Raw genomic sequence first — 19,190 nt, forward strand, 5'->3', positions numbered from 1 at the left:
TTTTAGTTCATTCAGAGGAAGCATTTTCTATGAAGAAGCAACAAGGAACATCTATGTGAAGAGGCTGGGAGCCACAGGAAGGCACTGGAAGCTGTGAACCTCATCATAGAGAGCTTAGGCTTGTCTGACACCCAGCGACTATCATGAAATCGGCACTCCCAGGGTCCCCTCCCTTTGGGCAGTAACCGCAGACACGTATGCAGCACCTGACGGTTTACATTTGTCCAAATGCATCCTTCTAACCAGCTTGCCAGGTGGCCAGGCAGGAATGACCAGGCAGCCAAGGCGGAGGAGAAGTAGGGGTCCAGAGAAGGGGAGGGCCTGCTCTGCCCAGGTTGCTCAGCCAGCGAGAGGCCACGCCGGGACCAGACTCCGCTCTCCACTGCCCGGTCCTGCTGCCACAGTGCTGAGAAGCCACCCATGTAGGGTGCCTGCCACAGAGAACATTCTGGGCCACTTCCAGATTTGGAGTGGGGCACCCCTGAGCCCCTTGGAATTCCAGGCTCTGCTATTTTTAGGCCGATCAGCTGTTCCACCCCTGCTCCCCTACCCTAGGCCCCCCAAGCAGATTTCCCAAGCAATCAAATCCATGTGTCGCCAGTTCCGGGCCCGGTGCTTTGCGAGGTGAGCACTGGATGCTCCGACGCCACCAAAGGGTGCAGGCCCCGCCCAGACTGGAACAGTTCTGCTTTTCCTGATGGGCCGGACCCAGAATTGCTTGCCTTGCTGTCTCGTGGGGCCAGACTCTAGATACCCCAAAGCCCTTCCACGCTTCCCAGGAACCTCCAGAAACTAGCCTACTGGACAGAGAAGCTGACTGAGAACCACAGAGAGGTGCAGACACGTGCTGATGTCGTGGCCCAGGTTCTCCCAGGCCCCACAAAGCCCATCTAATTGCTTCCCACCTGAGCTGAGCTGGGAAGGACCGGTGGAGGCTTCTGCTCTTCCTGCTTCCGCAGGTCGTGGCCTGGTGCCGAGAGAGTAACACAGTCCCACACAGACCCGGAATCAAATCCCTGCTCAGCCACTTGTAGCTATAAGACCTCGAGCCAGGGCCTGCACCCCACCAAGTCCATCCCCTCATCTCTGTATCGTAGATAATAATAGGACCTCGTCCACATCGTGGTTGTGAGGTTTCAACGACAACATGCATGTAAAAGGCTTCACGCAGGATGCAGAAGGGAGCTGGCATCCTGGACATTTTTAGCTATTATTACTTCTTAATGACATAAAGAGAGGGGCAGAGGTCTTGTTGAATTATCACAAAAAGGGGAGGGAGGAGGCACGTTTGTTCCTGGAGCTTTGCAGGTGGAGGAGAATCGACATGCTCACCATCGCCCTCAGCACTGTCCCTTGTCTTGTCCTTGTCTGAAGCCCCGCTCCCTGGCAGTGCAGTCCCTAGGGACTCAGGCTGTGCCCACTCCTGCAGCCCCAGCTGCCCGGACCACTAACTCTTCCCTGGACCTCTGCTCCCCAGTTCAATGAGGGCAGGAACCTCGGCCCCAACCTACCCACAGCCCCACAGGATCAGGTATACAGCAGGCATTCCAGAACCGCAGAACACTGGACTTCTGGAAGGGCACAGAGAAGGTGAAAGGTCGCAGGCTTTGTAATACTACAGAGCTGGTTTCAATCTCAGCCCCACCACTTCCTAGCTACGTGACTTCCAGCATGTCCCTTAACCTCTCTGGGACTCTATCTCCTTATCTGTAAAATGGGGGTGAGAATAGCACCTACGAGGATACCTGTGCATGTTAAAGAAAGCAGACATGAGGCCCTTCATAAACATGAAGATCTGCGTCCCAGGCAGTCAACTCAATGGCTTTGAGGACCATAGCAACCCCACAAGCAAATGGAAACCTGAAGAGGAAAGGGCTCCTCCAAGGTCACACAGAGAATGTCAAACTAAGACCCAAGAATAAGTGGAGCTTTTCCACACGCAATGAGCAGAATCTACAACAAATGCAATAAAAGAAAAATACCGGAGGGACTTCCCTGGTGGCGCAGTGGTTAAGAATCCACCTGCCAATGCAGGGGACACGGATTCGAGCCCTGGTCCAGGAAGATCCCACATGCCTCAGAGCAACTAAGCCTGTGCACCACAACTACTGAGCCCACGCGCCATAACTACTGAAGCCCTTGCGCCTAGAGCCCGTGCTCTGCAACAAGAGAAGCCACTGCAATGAGAAGCCCATGCACCGCAATGAAGAGTAGCCCCACTCGCTGCAACTAGAGAAAGCCCGAGGGCAGGCTTTTTATAAATTTGTAGGTAAATTTATAAAAAGGAAAAAAATATTTCTAAGAAAAATACTGGAGGCTTCTCATGGTCCAAAAAAGGCTATGAGGCCAATCGGGGAAGAAGGCTTTCTGGGCAGCCTGTACACACAGAGTCCCCGGGACAGCATCTGCACAGCCAGGGCCCACTGCCCATGGCCAGCGCACATGCAGCGCCAACGTGTCAGGACTTAACCACAGCCCCCGCCATGAGAACCAGCCACCTCCCTCTACCAGACACCGCTAATTCTTCCAATGTGGCTGAGAGCTAATGAGACTCTTAGGGAGGGAGTGGGGAGGAATGCGACCACCTCTGCTGACAGCCTGCCCATCAAGGACACTCTCCTTGCGGGGACCTGGCCCCTGGGCCCAGAGAGGCTGTGCGGCCAGCTCACAGCTCCCAGTGACATGTTGCAGGCACTGGGGGGATGCCTGACCCCTGTCACTCAGAGGGGCGCTGGGAACCGCCACAGTGGGCCAGAACCAGGAAAGGATGGGCCAGCCCAGCCAGCCAGCAGAGGTCTGGTGACTCTGGAGTAGGCCTGAGCAGGAAAATAACAAACTCCCCACCGTCCAATCCCCACCCAACCCCAGTGTCCGGACAGCGCAGCCCATGGGCCTTGGTACAGCAGGGCTAGCTGGGCTGGCTGGGCAGGTTTGGGGAGGAAAAGATGGACAGGGAGGTCAGTGATTCAGAGCTGACGGCCCAGGTGGCAGGTCTCCACGGGCAGCTCCCCAGTGAGTGAGACCATGTGGATCACTAACTGGCGTGAGAAGATCAGACTTCTGTTTCAAGGCTGCCCCTCCATCCTCCTCTCCCCCATCCCCCTCCTTCATCCCTTCCCCCTTCCTCATCCCCCCACCCCCACCCCCACCGCCCCATGCCTGCTGTGTAATCCTGGGTTGGAGGCAATCTCTCTGGATCTCTGAAGAGGGAGCGAGAATAAGATTAAGATCCCAAAGGGAAGAAGGTATCAGAGGCAAATATTTGCCATGCGGGCTCTTTACTCTGGTTCAAACTGTCCCAGAAAGCTGAGGATGAATTACGATTTGAGTTGGGCTCAACAGCTGTGAACGCAGAGAGCAACCACTGATGATGAGGGCTGGGTAATGCTGAGGACACTCAGATGGATCAGCTGTAGTCATCACTTTTCAGGACCTCCCTGTCTAGCTAAGGACTCGTGACGAAAGGGACCGACATTGTCCAGGAAGAAATAGGGAGGGGAAGTCAGTTTCCACAAGGGAAGGGACCTGTAGGAGACGGCAGTTGAGCCAGCCCATAAATGGTATGGTCTTTCTCTGGTGCATGGCATATAGCAGGGGCACAAAGGATGCATGGATGGGTAGATGGGCGGGAGGGATGGTGAATGGGGGAGTGGATGGAGGATGGATGGATGGATGAATGCATAAATGAGTGGAAGGATGGATAGAAGGAAGGAAAGATGATGGATAGATGGATGGATGGATGGATGTTGGATAGTCAGGTGACTGAGCAGATGTGAGCACAAAGTATTGCTTCGTTCAATTTATTCTTACAACAAGCCTCCCAGGTATAAGGATGGAAGTGGCAGCCCCTTGCTCCGAGGCTGAGAGAGGGAAAGCGACTTGTTTAAGGTGACAGAGTAAATTAGTGGCAAAGCCAAGACCAGAATTCAAGGCTCCTGCCTCCTATCCAGTGCTCTTTCCACTCCATCACACCCACTTATTCTCTTCTCCCATTCCCCTCCTCCTCCACATAAATATTTGTGTAAAGAGGAAAGAAAAGGAAGAGAGAGGAGGGAGGGAGAGAGAGGGGGAGGCAGGGAACCATCATGATTTTGTGCTAAAGGTCCTGAGTTCTGGCTCGGGTCTTGGGCAAGTCATTGCATTTGTCTTGGCCTTTTTCTCGGGTAAAATGGGCTGAACATCTCCTTAGGTCACAGGCAGGAAAAGTGTTGTGAAAGCAGGAAAAGCCCCTACAGATGGGAGGGGAGGGAAGGGAGTCACTTTTTTCATGGCTCTTCACAGACTGAGCAGTGCCCCCTGGCTTCCAAACAGAAGTGAGTCCAAGGGCCAGGTCAGAAGAACAACCCCATTGACTCCCAGACCTCCCCATCAGTGTGGAAGCTGGGAGGTAGGGGGATGGGGTGTCAGATGAATAAGAATAAACACGGGGGGCTCTGAGCTCTGAGGCAGCGAGGAGAGCAGGCAGAGCTGAGCAGACACCACCAGCTCTCAGCTGCCCAGGTCAGCAAGTGGGGCAGAGCAGGAAGTGTCCACAGCAGCAAGAAATCTTCCACCCCGCAACTGCCCCATTTCTAGGTGACTTCTACGCTCATTCACTCATTCATGCATTCATTTCCTGAGGGAAGGAAAGGGAGTGTCCAGGTACTGAACAGGTGTCATGGGCAGACCTAGCAGGAGATTTTGACAAAGGTTTTCCCATCCGATGCTCACCACATAGCAGTGCCCAGAAACGGCAATGATGGGTATCCCCGTTGCTAAGGAGATGCTCTGGACTTCGAGTCCAGAATCTCAGCTTCAAGTTGCCCTTTTGGACACTGCCCAGTCCTTTACTCTCTCTCTCTGGGCCTCAATTCCTTCGCCTGCGAAATAAGGAGAAGAATGTTTCTTCTGCCTGCGATGGGCAGTTATCAGCATGAGGTGGTGCGAGCCCAGCCACTGCCCCCCAGACGAGGCCCCATTGCCCAGGCAGAGCAGGAGGTGCCTGGGTGGGCCCCACACAGAGAGGCCTTCCCTGCCCCGGGGTGAGTGGAGTCGGAGCAAGCGTCCCCCGGCCTGTGAGGGTCCGGAGGGCATGGCCTGTTCACTGGAGCGTGGAGATATGAAGGCACCCGTTCTACTTTGTGCAACTGAGTACAGTGATGCTTGCCCCAGAGTTGAAGTGGACCCACCCTCTGCTCCTATTGCTCTTCCTCTCCTCATAATGACAAGGTGGTTTGAGTGTGGACGCTGGAGCCAAGCGCCTGGGGTAGAATCCAGACTTTGCCCCTTCTTAGCTGTGTGACCCCGAGCAAGTTGCCTAATCTCTCTGTGCCTCAATCTCTTAATGTGTAAAATGGGGATAATGACGGGGCCTGCCTCATAGAGCCGTCACAAGGATTCGATGACCTTACATGTGCAAAGGGCCTGGAGCAGCACCCCGCACAAAGGATGCACCACGTGAGGATTTGCTATTAATAAAAATATCACTGAGCCTCCCCCTTGATATGAAGTCCTCCAGGAAGCTTTCCGGACCCCACAGGCTGCTTATACTTCTCCTCTTAGCCCCCACAGGCTACTGTGCTTCCCCCAGCAAGGCTTTTATTCTCCTATAGTTAGGCTTATTCTTGGGCCCATTTTACAGAAAAGGAAACTGAGGCCCATAGAGGTTAAGCAATTTGTCACCCTGCCCTGATCTTCCATCCTTGGCTCAGACACCTCCAATAACAGGAAACTCCTTCCCACCCAGCCTGGGGAGGCGGTACCATCTGAGCTGAGTTTTGCAGGATAAGAGTTAACCAGGAGAGAGTTGGGAGCGGGAAAGACACTGCAGGCAGAGATTCCGCGTGATGAAGCCATGGAGGTGAGAAACATCCTTGTGTGGGAGGAACTTCTAGCAGTTGCTTGTGCTGGAGCACAAAGTGGGGCAGGGGGCTAGCCGGGGACTGGGATGCAGAGGTGGGCTCCACCACATCACAGGGGCCTTGAATCCCAGGCTCAGATGTGACGCTACAGCGACGGGGAAGCCATTAGACCATTTCAGCAGGCATGGAAATGGCCAGATTTCTACTTGGGGCCCTCAGTGAGCTATAAACACCATGCAAAGCTAGCTATTACGGCTAATAACGGTTTATCACCCTGAGCCACAATTGCCATTTTCACGTCTGTTTCCCGCTAGATCAAGAAGCCAACGAGGGCAGGACCTGTGTGTCCTGTACCTCTGTGCTTGGCACAGAGCGGACACTCGGAAGATGCTGTCGAATTAATTAATTAAAATGAAGCACATGATACCAACTACCGTGAACTGTTTTGCGGAAGAAAAACTTTGGGATCAGGAAGCCTTCAATGCAAACCCCGATGCCAGCTCTTCCTGCAGAATGGCCCTAGCAAGCTGAGTTACATCTCCGAGTGTCCTCCTCAAAATAAGTTCAATAATTCCTTCCCCACACTGTAGAGCGCAGTGGTTAAAGGCAAGGGCTTTAGAGATTGCATTCTCAGGCTTGAACCCTTGGTTCTGCCACTTACTAGCTGTGTGGTCCTGGGTTTTTATTTCCCTCTCTGTGCTTCAATTTCCATCCCTTTAAAATAGTGATGGTGTGACCTGTATCATGGGGTTAGTGTGGGCATTCTGTAAAATCATGGGTGTCATCAATAAAAATTTTTTTAGAAAGATTCCTTCCTCCCCAGTTGTGGTGCCGTTCCAGACACAATGCCCAGCACACACAAAGCCCCTCAGTAAATAACAGCTAAAAGAAAAGCGTGAAGACCTTGGGCACAAAGCGCCAGAACTGCTGCCTGGTACAGACGTCAGCAAGCAGGAGGGAGAGTGTCAAGGGGCAGAATTCTGGACTTGAATCCTGGCCCTGCTCTTTCCCAGCTGTGCAACCTTAGGGAAGTAAATTAACCTCTCTCGTTTCCTCATCTGTTCAATCTAAGTATTAACAATAATACCAATCTCAAGGACTTGTCGCATGCACTGAAGGAGATCACGGATGTGAAAGTGCTTCATGTATACAAATGTGGGTGACGATTATTATGATCGTGACAGCTCATAAAACCCAGGTGGAGCTTCCTGTTATAAACTAGCTCTCCCTTACTCCGCCCGCAGACCAGGCGCTGGCTCAGTGCTTTGTTCTGGGCATAGCTGGAGGGGCCAACTGGGCTGGGGCAGAGGCCAGGGCCGGCTCCCCGCTCCCACCATCTGCACCGCGGGGTCGGCCCATCTGTCCAGCAGTGGGCACACATGTGGCCTCATCTGAGGGTGTAGGGTCGTTGGGGTCAAGCAGGAGAAAATTGGGGGCAGATGAGGGGAAGGTTCCAGCTTATTTTTAGAAAAGGGGGAAAGAGGGGAAGACAGGAAGGCCCTTGTTCCTCGGCATTTCCACCATGTGGATGGCAGGCGGGAGGGCAGGCAGGCAGGGCTGGAGACAAAGATGCGTCTGCTCCTGGGGCTGCTGCCACGGCTGTTGCAGGACCTCAGAGGACTGTCGGCGCGGCGTTCTCACTCGCAGCCCTGCCCACGGGAACCCTTCAGGACCCTGAAGGAGACCGCACCATCCAGAGGGGCTGAGCCCGCAGGGCCCATTTGCGCTTTGGGAAGGATCCTCCAACTGCACTGTCAAGGATAGCTCGTGGGGGGGAATCTGGCGCCAGGGAGGCCAGTGGGCACTCCCAGCACAGGGCCTGGCACACAGTAGACCCACGAAAGGTACAAGTCCTCTCCTCCTGGCCCTCCCTAAGGTTCTGAGGTCCTGGCACCTCTGCAGGTTAACCTGCCTTGTGTCCCAAGGGGCAGCACAGTGGTGTGAATAAGACGGTGACTCTGGAATGTGAATCCCGGCTCTTCCACTTTCTGGCTGTGTAACTTAGGGCCAGTTGCTTAATCTCTCTGTGCCTCAGTTTTTTTGTCAGTAAGATGGATGTAGCCGTAGTTCATACTGCATAGGTGTGTTGTGAAAATAAAGTAATACGTGTTAAACACGGAGAGCAGTCAGCTTGTACTCGGCGTCCACTGCTGTTACCGTCAGCCTACAGCAGGGCATGCACATCTGGGGTGGCCTGGTCCAGGAAGGAGTGAGCTGAGCGTGCACCAGGCTCTCCAGCAGGACCCCTCAATGGGGGAGAGGCAACCAGACTGTGGTGGGCTTGGTGTCAGAGCACAGGCTGGGCCGGGCCAGGGGAGGCGGCAGGCCTGCCCCGCGGCAGTGGGCCAGCCCAAGGCTGGAGGTCGGCAGACACCACCGTGGCTCCCATGGGTGTTTTTGAACAGAGCCCAAAAATGACAGGAATTTTCCAAATCGCCTGTTTTTCCACTCTCAGGGCTCCCAGCTCCCCACGCTCAGATCTAACTCTGAATAGAACTTTGAAATATGTCAAGAACAAGAGGGTGAAAGACCCCAGAGAAGACTGTTAATCCCAAGTCCAGGTGGTGGCACGCTGGCCAGAGCTGCCCGTGGAAAAGGATGAGGAGGATGCACGTGTAGGAAGTGTGTCCTCATACCTGGACACGAGAGCTGGTGTGCACGTCAAGCGGCTATGAGTGTTGGTGCGTGCGAGCGTCTGTGCACCTGATCGCACACTCGGGTCAGCGTGCGCATGCCTGCACCTACCATGGTTGGGTTCCCATGGGAACAGCTGCCCGGCTACAAGACGCACGAGAAATGGCATGGGTCAAGCATTTACCAGCCTGACACACAGTAGGTGTTCATTACCTGTACTCCCCATGTCCACTCCTCTATGCATGTAAATGCATGCAGCACACCTGCCCACGTATCTGCCTTGCCCGTGTGTGACAGAGGTGCCCTGGCAGTCACTGGACCTGGGGCAAGACGGGAAGGAGAACTGAGGCCTGCCCTGCTTCAGTCTACCCGGTCCTGGGCAGGAAGACCTGCCCCAAGGCATGAGATTCCCACGACGTCAGGGGACTGGGTGAGGCGTGGGGGTTTGCATAAGCGCATCCAGACCACCAGCTCAGCCCCAGCCGAGGTACCCTCAGATGGGCAGCAGGCTCAGCATCCCAAGAGACTGGAGAGCCCTGGGAGGCCACCCACAGCGGCCCAGGGGCATGGACCTGCCTGGGGCCCCACAAGTCCAGGGCTGGGACTGAAACCAGCTGTCTCGATGAAGAGCACAGACTTAGAAACCTGACAGGCCAGGGTCTGAACTGTGGTTCTCTCTTTGACTTACTGGGTGACCTTGGGGAAGTCATTTCACCACTCCTAGTCTGTTTCCTCAGCGGGAAGTGAGCATTCTAAAGCTCAGGGGTCAGTGCTGGGCTGGATGATCTGGCCCCTGACTCCCACTCCAGGGCTCTGGTTGGGTCCAAAGGAACCTCCCTCCCCTCAGGGGGCAGCTGAAGGCTAAGGGACAGGGTCCCACGTGCCCCCCAGGAGACTTTCTTCTCTAGGTCACCCTGAGAGGGATCCAGAGCCCTGTCTTGGGAAGTTAGTGACCAAGCCTCTAGCCCCTGCCTGGCCTTAAGCAAGTGTCTGCTCCTCTCTGGGCCTCAGTTTCCCTACCTCTACCAGGAGGGGTAGCTAGGGGATCTCTTGGGAGCCTCCCCATTCCAAAGACCCCTGGCTCCACAGGAGAAGGTAATTGGGAGCAGCTGCCTCGAGAGTGAGCGTGGGAGCATTGGGGAGGGGGTCTCGAGGCTTCCCCAGCCGCCGGACACTGCCCCGTGGTTTATGTCAAATTGTCAGCCCCAATCCTGCTTTCCCCCTGGGCAGGGCCGCCTTCAGTGGGCCTCAGGAGAGGTGGCCTGTCCAGCCGCCGTGTTTACAGTGCTCAGACGCCGCCGGGAACCTGATCTGGGCAGACCAGGGTGGGCCGCCCCACGGGACCCAAGCCGTGTCCACACTCATTTCCCGGAGACTGAACATGGCCTGCCCGCCCGCCTTGCAGAGTCCAGCTGCCCGGCCACCCGCCCACGGAGGGCCCAGCTTCTTGCAGGCAAGCGCCATGGACAACTGGAGAATGCACAAGGGCCCGGGGAGCCAGAGCAGGGCTGCGGGGAGGGGGGTGCAGAGGGAGAGAGGAAGTGGCGTCGCCCTTCCAGACAGGTTCATGCTGCGTCCCCCCAGGCAAGTGTGCTCTCTGCCCCCCCGCCCAGGTGTGTTTACCCTACCGACTTGCTGATGGACTAGCTCTTCCCCACACCCAGTCACCTGGGTCGGAGTCAGCACACTACAGCCCACGGGCCAAATCCGGCACCGCCTGTGAGTGGAGATTGTCTTTTACATTTTTTTTTCTTTTTTAAACTGCTTTATTATCTTCACAATATATAAAGAACACCTCTCCATGCAATAGGTAAAACTCTCCTGCTGACAGAAACTTACAGATTGGGTCAGAAACACAACATTCAATTAGAAGCTGGTAACAGGAGACCCACAAGAAACAAGTAACACCAAAAGGTTTACAACAAAGGTACGTCACAAACATGTAAGTTTAGGAAGCAGGTGTGTCTCCCTACTAACTTCAGGGAAAACATCAGGTTTCAGGCATAAGGCAAAACTCATCATGACGGTCACGGTGAGGGGGGTCAGTGCTAACCGCCCGCAGACTATGACTCAACTGCTTTTCCCTCAGCTTTTCCATCAGCTGCCTCACCTCCTCCCCAACCCTCTCCATATTCTCTTCTCTCATCCTTGCCTGTGGCTCTTCAAGCCTCTGAGTCATGTCCCATCTGCACTGCAGGATGGGCTGCCTAACACGGAACCTCCTACGATTTCCTCTAGGTACACAGTATTCACCAGCTTCCAAAGGGAGGGCAAAAGGCTCTCCTTTATTAGCATCTCACCCCTTTTCATCAGCGTTTTCATTCTCCTGGTTGGCATTTTCCACGTAGAGATTTCTTACTGCTTGTTCCTCTTTGGACACCATCGCTCCTGGGCCCATCCTCGCTGTCTCCGGCTCCTCGTGATTTTTGCCGCAAGTGCGCCGCGCGACACTCCCACTCGCAGAGCTGCTGCCCCCGCGCCTCGTACTCTTGGGGGCCGACCCCGGCCTGCACTCCCTCAGGGCCACCGGGAGCAGGGACCGAGAAGGGAGCGAGCGACGGCCGGGTCTAACACTAGCGCGGGACATGCGCGGGCCGGTTACGTGTGCCCTCTTTTACATTTTTTAATGGTTGGGAAAAAAAATCAAAAGAAGAATATTTTAAGACACATGAAAATGATATGAAATTCAAATTCGTGTCCATAAATGAGGTTTTAGTGGAACACAGCACATTGTTCATCTACGTATGCCTGTGCTTGCTTTCTCCCTGCAATGGCAGAGTTAAACAGTTGTGAAGGAGACCGTGTGGCCGGCAGAGCTGAGATTATTTACTGTATGGCCCTCCACACAAAACACTTGCCCACCTCTGACCTGAATCATTCGTGAGTGGCAAGTATAAACCTCAGGTGTTAATCTCGGGAACCAGCCTGGGAGTAAAGGGGGCAAGAAACGTCACTTTCTTTGTTTCCTATAACCTAATTTCTTACCCCATGTTTCTGGGGTCAGTCCACGTTTCGGGGATCACATGATGTCAAGCTGCGGGGTGGGGGCAAGGCATTGGCCCACACTGATTGCATCTGAGGCCCCCCCGACATGATCCTGCATGTCTGGCCACCTCCAGGGCACTGTGTCCTGGCTGCACCCCACAGCCCTTCCTCCTGAGGCTCTTATCACCTCCCAGCAAAGCCGCTTAGGACATACAGGACTGGCTGTGCTTCTCCTCTACTCCCCTTTATGTTTCTTCAAGATACTCTGTTGATCCCTCTTCTCCCCTTTACTTCGTCTGTAAACTCTCTCAATTCCACAAGCTCAGAGACTTGGAGAACAAAGCCAGGAAGGCTTGCAGGCCTTCTGTGTTCTGCCTGTCACATACCTCCCCTGGGGCAATGAGCACAGGGAGGAAGAGGAGATCCCAGGGGAAGAGCAGGGAGACATAGACGGGAACTCCAATCCAGCCAGACATGCATTCATTCACTGCTCTATCCCACTACCCAAACACGCACCCATTCATTCCCCCACTCACTCAGGCCATTAGTCATCCTTTGTGGAAGAGCCGATGCCCCGCCAGACCCTATAGGAAGGCAGGGGTGAGCACGGCACACCTGGCCCTCACGTTGTCCGTACTCCAGGGCAGTGACTGATGGCAAGTGTTTGCTGCCTCTGCGGGAGGAAACTAGTGCTTATTTGTAGCATTTATTACTTTCTGTGATGTAAATACTCCAACCTGGCCAAGTGCAAGTTGCCCACATGATGTCCCTGACCATGGAGCTGGGAAGAGGTGCATGCTATCAACTCTCAGGAGCCGGCTGCTGCCTGGAGATTCACACACATTAACAGACATCACACACAGCATGATTGGTATGGAATGCGAAAAACAAAAGGGCATGGGGGAACAGCGGAAGAGCACCAATCCTGACTCGGAGGGTCAATCCCGGGGGGCTTCTTAGAGGAGGTGACTTTTAGACTTGGACTCTGAAATAAGACAGCTCCCTGGAAGAGAGCTGGCTTGAGTCCCCAGGATGGTTCTGACCTGCAATAGATTGTGTTCTTGCTCCTGATTGGCTTCCAGTGCCTCCCATGGGAAGTTGACATTAGACTCAGCTGTTGTCCTGCTTTGGCCAGTGGAATGTGAGTGAAGAGCTATGGTGTGGTTCGGCCCTTTCTCTTTTTTTCTCTCTGTACTGAGTATGTCATGTCCCAAGTAGGGACAGCTCCTTCACAAGGATCCTGGAATAAAAAGGATGCATGGAACAGAGCCACAGTCAACCCACAGCCACCACAGACAAAATATAATGTGGGCGAAAAATAAACTTGTTATTGTAGAGCCCCTATTTGGGGCATGCTATAGTGTGTCTGTTACCACAACATAACAGAAAAAAACTGACTGATGTTCAGTCCATCCCCATCCAGAACTGGCTCATGCCCAAGCATCCCTCCATGAGCCACCAGTTTGGAGCAAAGATTTACCAAACCCAGGCTGCTAAGGCTAGTGCAGGGTCCCTAAAATGTCCAGAATTCTCTACAGTTCCAGCATCATCCCCTGGTCCTGGGAAAAGCAAACAAAACCACTTCATAGCAGTACCTCCAGTTCAGTTCTCCCATCTCACAGCAGCTTTTAGGAAGTGTCTCTCTTGACACCAAAAAGACAAAAACAAAACCAAAAACCTCTTGATTTCAACACAAAGTCATTCCAGACATTGAAATTTCTCTCTTTGAGGAACAGACCAAATTTTGTGCAAAAGAAGAGTCAGGATGAGGTGGACAGGAAGACAGAATCTGCTGGGCAATGCCAAGAACAGAAAGAAAGAGACCACTCCTGCCCCCAGGGAGCACCCAGGCCGGCGGATCAACAGACACATGAACGAATACGTGCAGTCAAGTGTGGTGGTGCTCACCTGTTGGACGAAGTGCTGCGGAACCACAAAGGAGGCAGCCACTAACTCTACCCAGAAGGCCAGAAATCCTTCTGCAACAAGTCAAGAGATAAAGGGATGGATGGGGGAGGATGGATGGATGATGGATGGATAGACAAAGTAAAATAAAATCTACCTGGAAGGATCAAAGAAACTTTCACATAGGACTCAGACCTGAAAAGAATGAGAATATCACCAGGTAAGGAATATGGACAGAAGAGATGATGTTCTAGACCGAAGTACAGCACGTGAAGGGAGGGAGGGATGTGGTTCACCGCACCCAGGAAAGGAGGGAAGCGAGAAACGCAAAGAGCTTCCCTGGTGGCGCAGTGGTTGAGAGTCCGCCTGCCGATGCAGGGGACACGGGTTCGTGCCCTGGTCCGGGAAGATCCCACATGCCGCGGAGCGGCTGGGCCCGAGAGCCATGGCCGCTGAGCCTGCGCGTCCAGAGCCTGTGCTCCGCAACGGGAGAGGCCACAACAGTGAGAGGCCCGCGTAAAAAAAAAAAAAGAAACGCAAAGAGTCACAGTGGCTTACCACAAAGAGAAGCGACTGGGGAGTCAGACACACTGAGTTCTTATACCAACGGCACCACCTTCTGACTGTGTGACCTCCGGGAACTTGCTTAAGCTCTCTGCGCTTGTGCCACTATTATCAAACCCAGTCCCAATACGGGGGCATGACCCTCCCTCACAAGGTGATTGGAGCGTTCTATGAGACAATGTGAGCAAAGCTCCGGCCCACTGGAATCAGGCAGCTAATGAGGCCTCCCTCGTGTTTCCCTTCCACCAGGACCGCTTCTCCCGCGGTCCGGGCCCTGCACTCGCCCTGCACTCGTAGGGCTCTGCCTCTTGGCTGAGACACCACCTCCTCCCTGTTCTGGGACTCTCCTTCACAGAGCTCTTGCCCCAAGGGTCCTCTCTGCCCTGCGGCCCCTTCAGCCACTCCACTCCAGCCTCTGCACTCAGCCACCCCAGGCACGCCTGAGAACAGCCCTGGCTCCAGACCTACAAACACCCTCCCCTCAGGAGCAAACATGTCCAGACGTGGGACCAACCTCAGAGACTGGTGAAGAGGGTAGCTCTGGGCAGAGTGAGGCTGCTGGACCTCGTGCCCTTAGCAAGACACAGGCAGCCAAGGAGAGAGAGCAAAGGCCAGATGGAGAGGCCAGCTGGCCAGGACACGTCCTTGGCTCCCACCCTTGTTATTTCACCTGTCCTGGACTGCACTGTCCCTGGGGCTAGTCCCAGTCCTGAGGCCAGTTTCCTGTCCCAACTCCTTCTGGTGCAGCTATCCCCAAGGGGAGACGGAGGAAACCAAACATAATTAACTAAATTTAGAAACAAATTCTTATCATAAATGTTAGGGGCACACAGGCCAGGGCCCAGGAAGGGAAATTTGGGATTTGGGAATGTCATTCAAGGCCTTTCACAGTTTAGCCTGGTGTTCAGTAGTCAATAAATACTTTTGAGCAAAAGAATGCTTGTCCCTGCTCACCTCCCCTGCAGCTCACGCCCACAGGTCCCATCTCCAGTCCACAACACCACCCTGTTCTCGACTTGCGATTCACCCTGCCTCCTACAATTGGGCCTTTGCTTGTGCTCTCCCCTCTACCAGGAGCACGTACCCCCCTTCCCTGCCCTTTTTGCCAAAGTCTGCCTCATCCTTCAGGATTAGGCTCAGACGTCCCTCTTTCCAGGAAGACTTACCAGGAAGGTTCCCTTGCACTCCCATGGGACGTCCATACCCCAGTCACAGCACTTGCTGCTTTGGGGTGGGCCTCCGTACATTTCCACACCCCTCCTCCACTGGACTGTGAGTGCCTCCACAGGTAGAAATAGGCTTCCTAGTACTCGGCAAGGGGCCTGGTCCAGAGGAGGGACTCAAAGGGTATTTGGTGAGTGAATACACGTGTTTTCAGACCAGATGGTCCCCAGGAGCTGAGTACCCCAGGAGGACACCGGAAGCAAGTCAGGAATTGCAGTTACCCTCCAGGCCACCAGGGGGCGTCAGTACAGAAGTTAAGCAGGAATCATGCAGAATGCTCCCTCTCCCTGTTGGTGGCCTGACTCAACCCAAGGAGCAGTAGAGTCTTGGGAGAATCTGAGTTGAATCTGGGGGCACAAAACCCTGTAATATTACAGCCAGAGGATTTTACGTCTTAGGGAGGTTGAGCACCACGCCTGCCCTCATGTAACAGATGGAAATTTTGAGGTCCAGAGACAGGATGTAGGCTGCCAAAGGAAAGAGTTGGAAGCAGAACCCAGATGTTCTGAGGAAGATGGAAAATATTTTGAGGATGAGAGTGTCCAAAGTGATGGACTTCCAGCCTGCATTGCTGCCCGATTGGTCCCCAGATTCTATTTTATCTCTTCATCCAGACTCCATGCAGTCGAAGCCGGCATGCGCTCTTACTTGTCAGACAGATGCTCATTAATCCATTCTGTCTTCCCTCTTAACCTCATTGCGTGCTCTGGACGGCGGGCTCGGATCTTCTGTCCATGACTGGCTGTGTTGCCTCTCCCTTCCTATGCTCTCCGTGTTCTCAACTGCAAACTAGAAGGTGGGCTAGTTCAAGAGGAGCAAATAGGCTTCCTTTCGGTGCCAGCATTCATGGCCTGCTAGTGACTGCTTGAGAAGGACTGTAGGGGCTGGAGTGCTGTGACTGACGTGTGATGCTTATCACGGGCCGGGAGGCAGCCTGGCAGACAGAGGAGGTCCGGAAACCCAGACCCAGGCTGCTACGGCCCCTGACCCCTTTCCACTTCTAGCCATCTAGGTTTCCTGTTTTTCCTGTCTGTGTCGTGAACACTGATAGCAGTACCAAGCTCTGTGCTGAGTACAAAGTATCCAGAGATAATCGGACAAGATCCCTGCCCTTGGGAAGCTCACGGTTGGTGAAACACAGTTGCCCAAATTCACACGCAAACAACCGGAGAAGTCTGAGCTACAGTCTCAGGGACAAAGGGGTTTTAGAGGTCAGGGCTCTGATGCTTCCGCGGCGGCAAGAGCCCTCCTGACCAGCAGTTCATCATCCCCTCCCCTCCCCACCGCTCACAGGCACTACCGTTAGGGAGACTCGCATTTCTTGTGGGCCCAAGCATCACCCAGTGGTTGGTGGTTAAGATTTCAGGCCCCGCAGGCTCTGCCACTTCCCAGTCACATAATCCCAGGCAAGTTAACCTGGGCAACTTAATCTTGCCGGCTCTCCCTTTCTACCTGCACTGTCTCTGGTGGGACTGTCGTGAGGAGAAAATGAGTACAGGTAAGTCACCTGGCAAGTAGTAGGCCCCCTTTAAAGGTGAGCTGGCAGGATGACTCCAAGCCAAAGTCTGCCTCCTAAGCTTTCCCCTGGCTTTGCTCTCTGGGAGACACAGACAGTTCTCCTAGGGAATTGGGGACACCAACAGGGCCCCACCAGGTCTTCCCCTGTGGGGGCCCCACCAGGTCTTCCCCTGTGGGGACCCCATGTTGGCACCTCCACCTGCTGCTCCCATGAACACTTACTGGCCACGGTGCCCTACTGGGAAGCCAGTGCTCTGGGCCAGCCCCTCAGGGATGGGCCAGCTCCCCAGAGAGAGGAGAATGTGCGGTGCCCCCTGCCTCCCGGCCCGGGCTGCTACCAGCACTCACAGAGGTCCCTTTCCTCCTTGCAGCCAACCTGTGCCCGCCCCATTCTGTCTGAATATTCACTCCCACCTCCCCCGGAATCATTAAACATTCTGCAGTGGAAATGCAGCCAGTCACGTGGCGAGCACGGCCCGCCAACCTTGGCACTTCTCCTCTGATCTGTTTGTTTTTCTAACATAAAACTAATATGACATAATGGATAATCTAATTTGGAAATTACCATTTGCTTGGCTGGCCCACACTGCCAGCCAATACCAACAGCAAGAGAAATTATTTAAGAATGTTTCTTTTCCTTCAGAACACGGCTGATAATTTATTTTTCCGTCAGAAGATTACTTTTCTCTTTACGACATTTCCTGCCCCGGTGATCTGCGTTAGCGTTCCATCAAATGGTCTGTGCCGAATGTGGGGAGTGAGTCAACGCCAATGGTTCCCTGAATGAAGGGAGGGCTTCTATTACGGTCAGTGGGGGCTCAGACCCGCGGCCGGTCCAGGAGGCAGGCGCCTAGGGGGCTTTTAGTGGCGAGGATTGGGCAGAGCTCAGGAAGTCGCCTGTCCCCTGGTCCTGTAAGCCAGACCTCGAGGCTGCCTGTAGCTCCAGGTACCTCCGAGCCCACTGGCCTTTGGGGGAATGAGTAACACCCAGTTGGCTTTCCTAGGCAAGAGGGCTTAGCACCAGGGTGGAATCTAAGCTGAGAGTGTGCTTTACTGAAATTCAGGCTTCCAACCTGTCTACACCTGAGTCTCCCCCAGAATGAAGTACCTCTTGTCTTATAGCCACCACAGACCAGGCACACACAGAGGCTCCTTATGCACCGTTGCACCAGGGCCCTGCAGTTCAGGCCAATTTGTTTCTTCATCCCTTCTTTCAATAATTATTTTGAAGGCACAGCTGGCTCCTAAGGTTAGAGCCGGTTTCGAACCCTGGCCCTGCCACTTAACAGCTCTGTGACCTTAGATAACTCTCTTCACCTCTGTGAACCCCCATAAACTTCATCTATTAAAGGGACGGGTAACAATAGTGCTGACCTCATTGAGTTTTGCAAGATAACGTGTGATGAAGTAGAAAAGGGCTCCTTAGCCCAGTCCTTGGCACGCACTAAAGGCTCGGTAAGGTCACTGTCCTTATTGAGCTCCAAACAATGGTGCTCTGGTGGTGGCCAGAGCTCCTGCACTTGGGGAGAGTTCTAGTCCCAGTGAGGGCCTCGGGCCTTGGAAATCGGGCTCGTGCTGTGGGGCTAGTGCCTTACTCTGAGAACTAACTAACCCAACACGTTGAGTTCAGCAGGCTTACCACTAGGTCACTACAGGTATTGAGCAGCCCCACCCCTCACAGTCCGGTCACTGGAGAAAAGTGTCCCCATTCCAAATACTCTGCAATGAGGGACACTGGAGGGGTCATCTTCCCACCCTACCTCAGGCTGGGGCAAGGGACAGAAACAGCTCTCACAGGTCTTCTCCCCCTCCACCCATGACCATTCTCTCCAAGAAACCCAATCTCCAAGTTAGAGAGTTTATTTATCCAGTCGAGTGACAGGTCTGCTTTCTTTCTGGATGTCTGAGACTGAACCGATGGGTGTTCCGGTGAAGTATAAAGAAGCGAACGGTTCTCTTAGCTGCGTCGACCACCTCTTCTGGCGAAGGCTGGACAGAGCAGAGGTGCTCTCTAAGCACTTGGCTCTGTCATTAATTCAACCCAGTTAAGTGGTTGTTTTGGTTTCATGGTATCGAGGCAACTGGCTCTTCATAGAATTGACTGAATGTTTAGACACAGCCTCTCCTGCTTGAGAGGTTGTTTGACAGAACGGAGTGGGTGTTTTGTTACGGCTTGGTGACCAGGGTGACCTGTGGCTTTTGCTTAGTTTGATCGGGTTGACTGCTTATTTGGCTGTGGTGATTGGTGGTTTCACCAGGCTGACCAGTTGTTCCGTCACGGTTAGACCCATTCGACTGGCTATTTAAGTTGGGTGGGTGTTTTGGCATTCGTTAACGGAGCTGGCTGGGTTTGATTGAACTGACTGGATGTTTGAGTGAATTAACCCAAATATTTTGACATTGTTTGAGGCAGTCGATTGGCTGTTTACAACAGACTGGGTGTGTTGCTATCATCTGACCCAGCTGACCCGTTGTTCTGGCATTGTCTGACCTAATGGCTAGTTGTTGAGTTGGTTCGGC

General features: G+C 53.8%; 1 pseudogene; it reads right to left on the minus strand.

The window, feature by feature from the left end:
• Positions 1–10,464: 10,464 nt before the first annotated feature.
• On the minus strand, positions 10,465–10,857 carry LOC101329882 (protein BEX1-like; annotated as a pseudogene).
• Between the last annotated feature and the right edge of the window lie 8,333 nt (positions 10,858–19,190).

Source organism: Tursiops truncatus, chromosome 1 (genome assembly GCF_011762595.2).
Source record: "Tursiops truncatus isolate mTurTru1 chromosome 1, mTurTru1.mat.Y, whole genome shotgun sequence".
NCBI classification, from domain to species: domain Eukaryota; kingdom Metazoa; phylum Chordata; class Mammalia; order Artiodactyla; family Delphinidae; genus Tursiops; species Tursiops truncatus.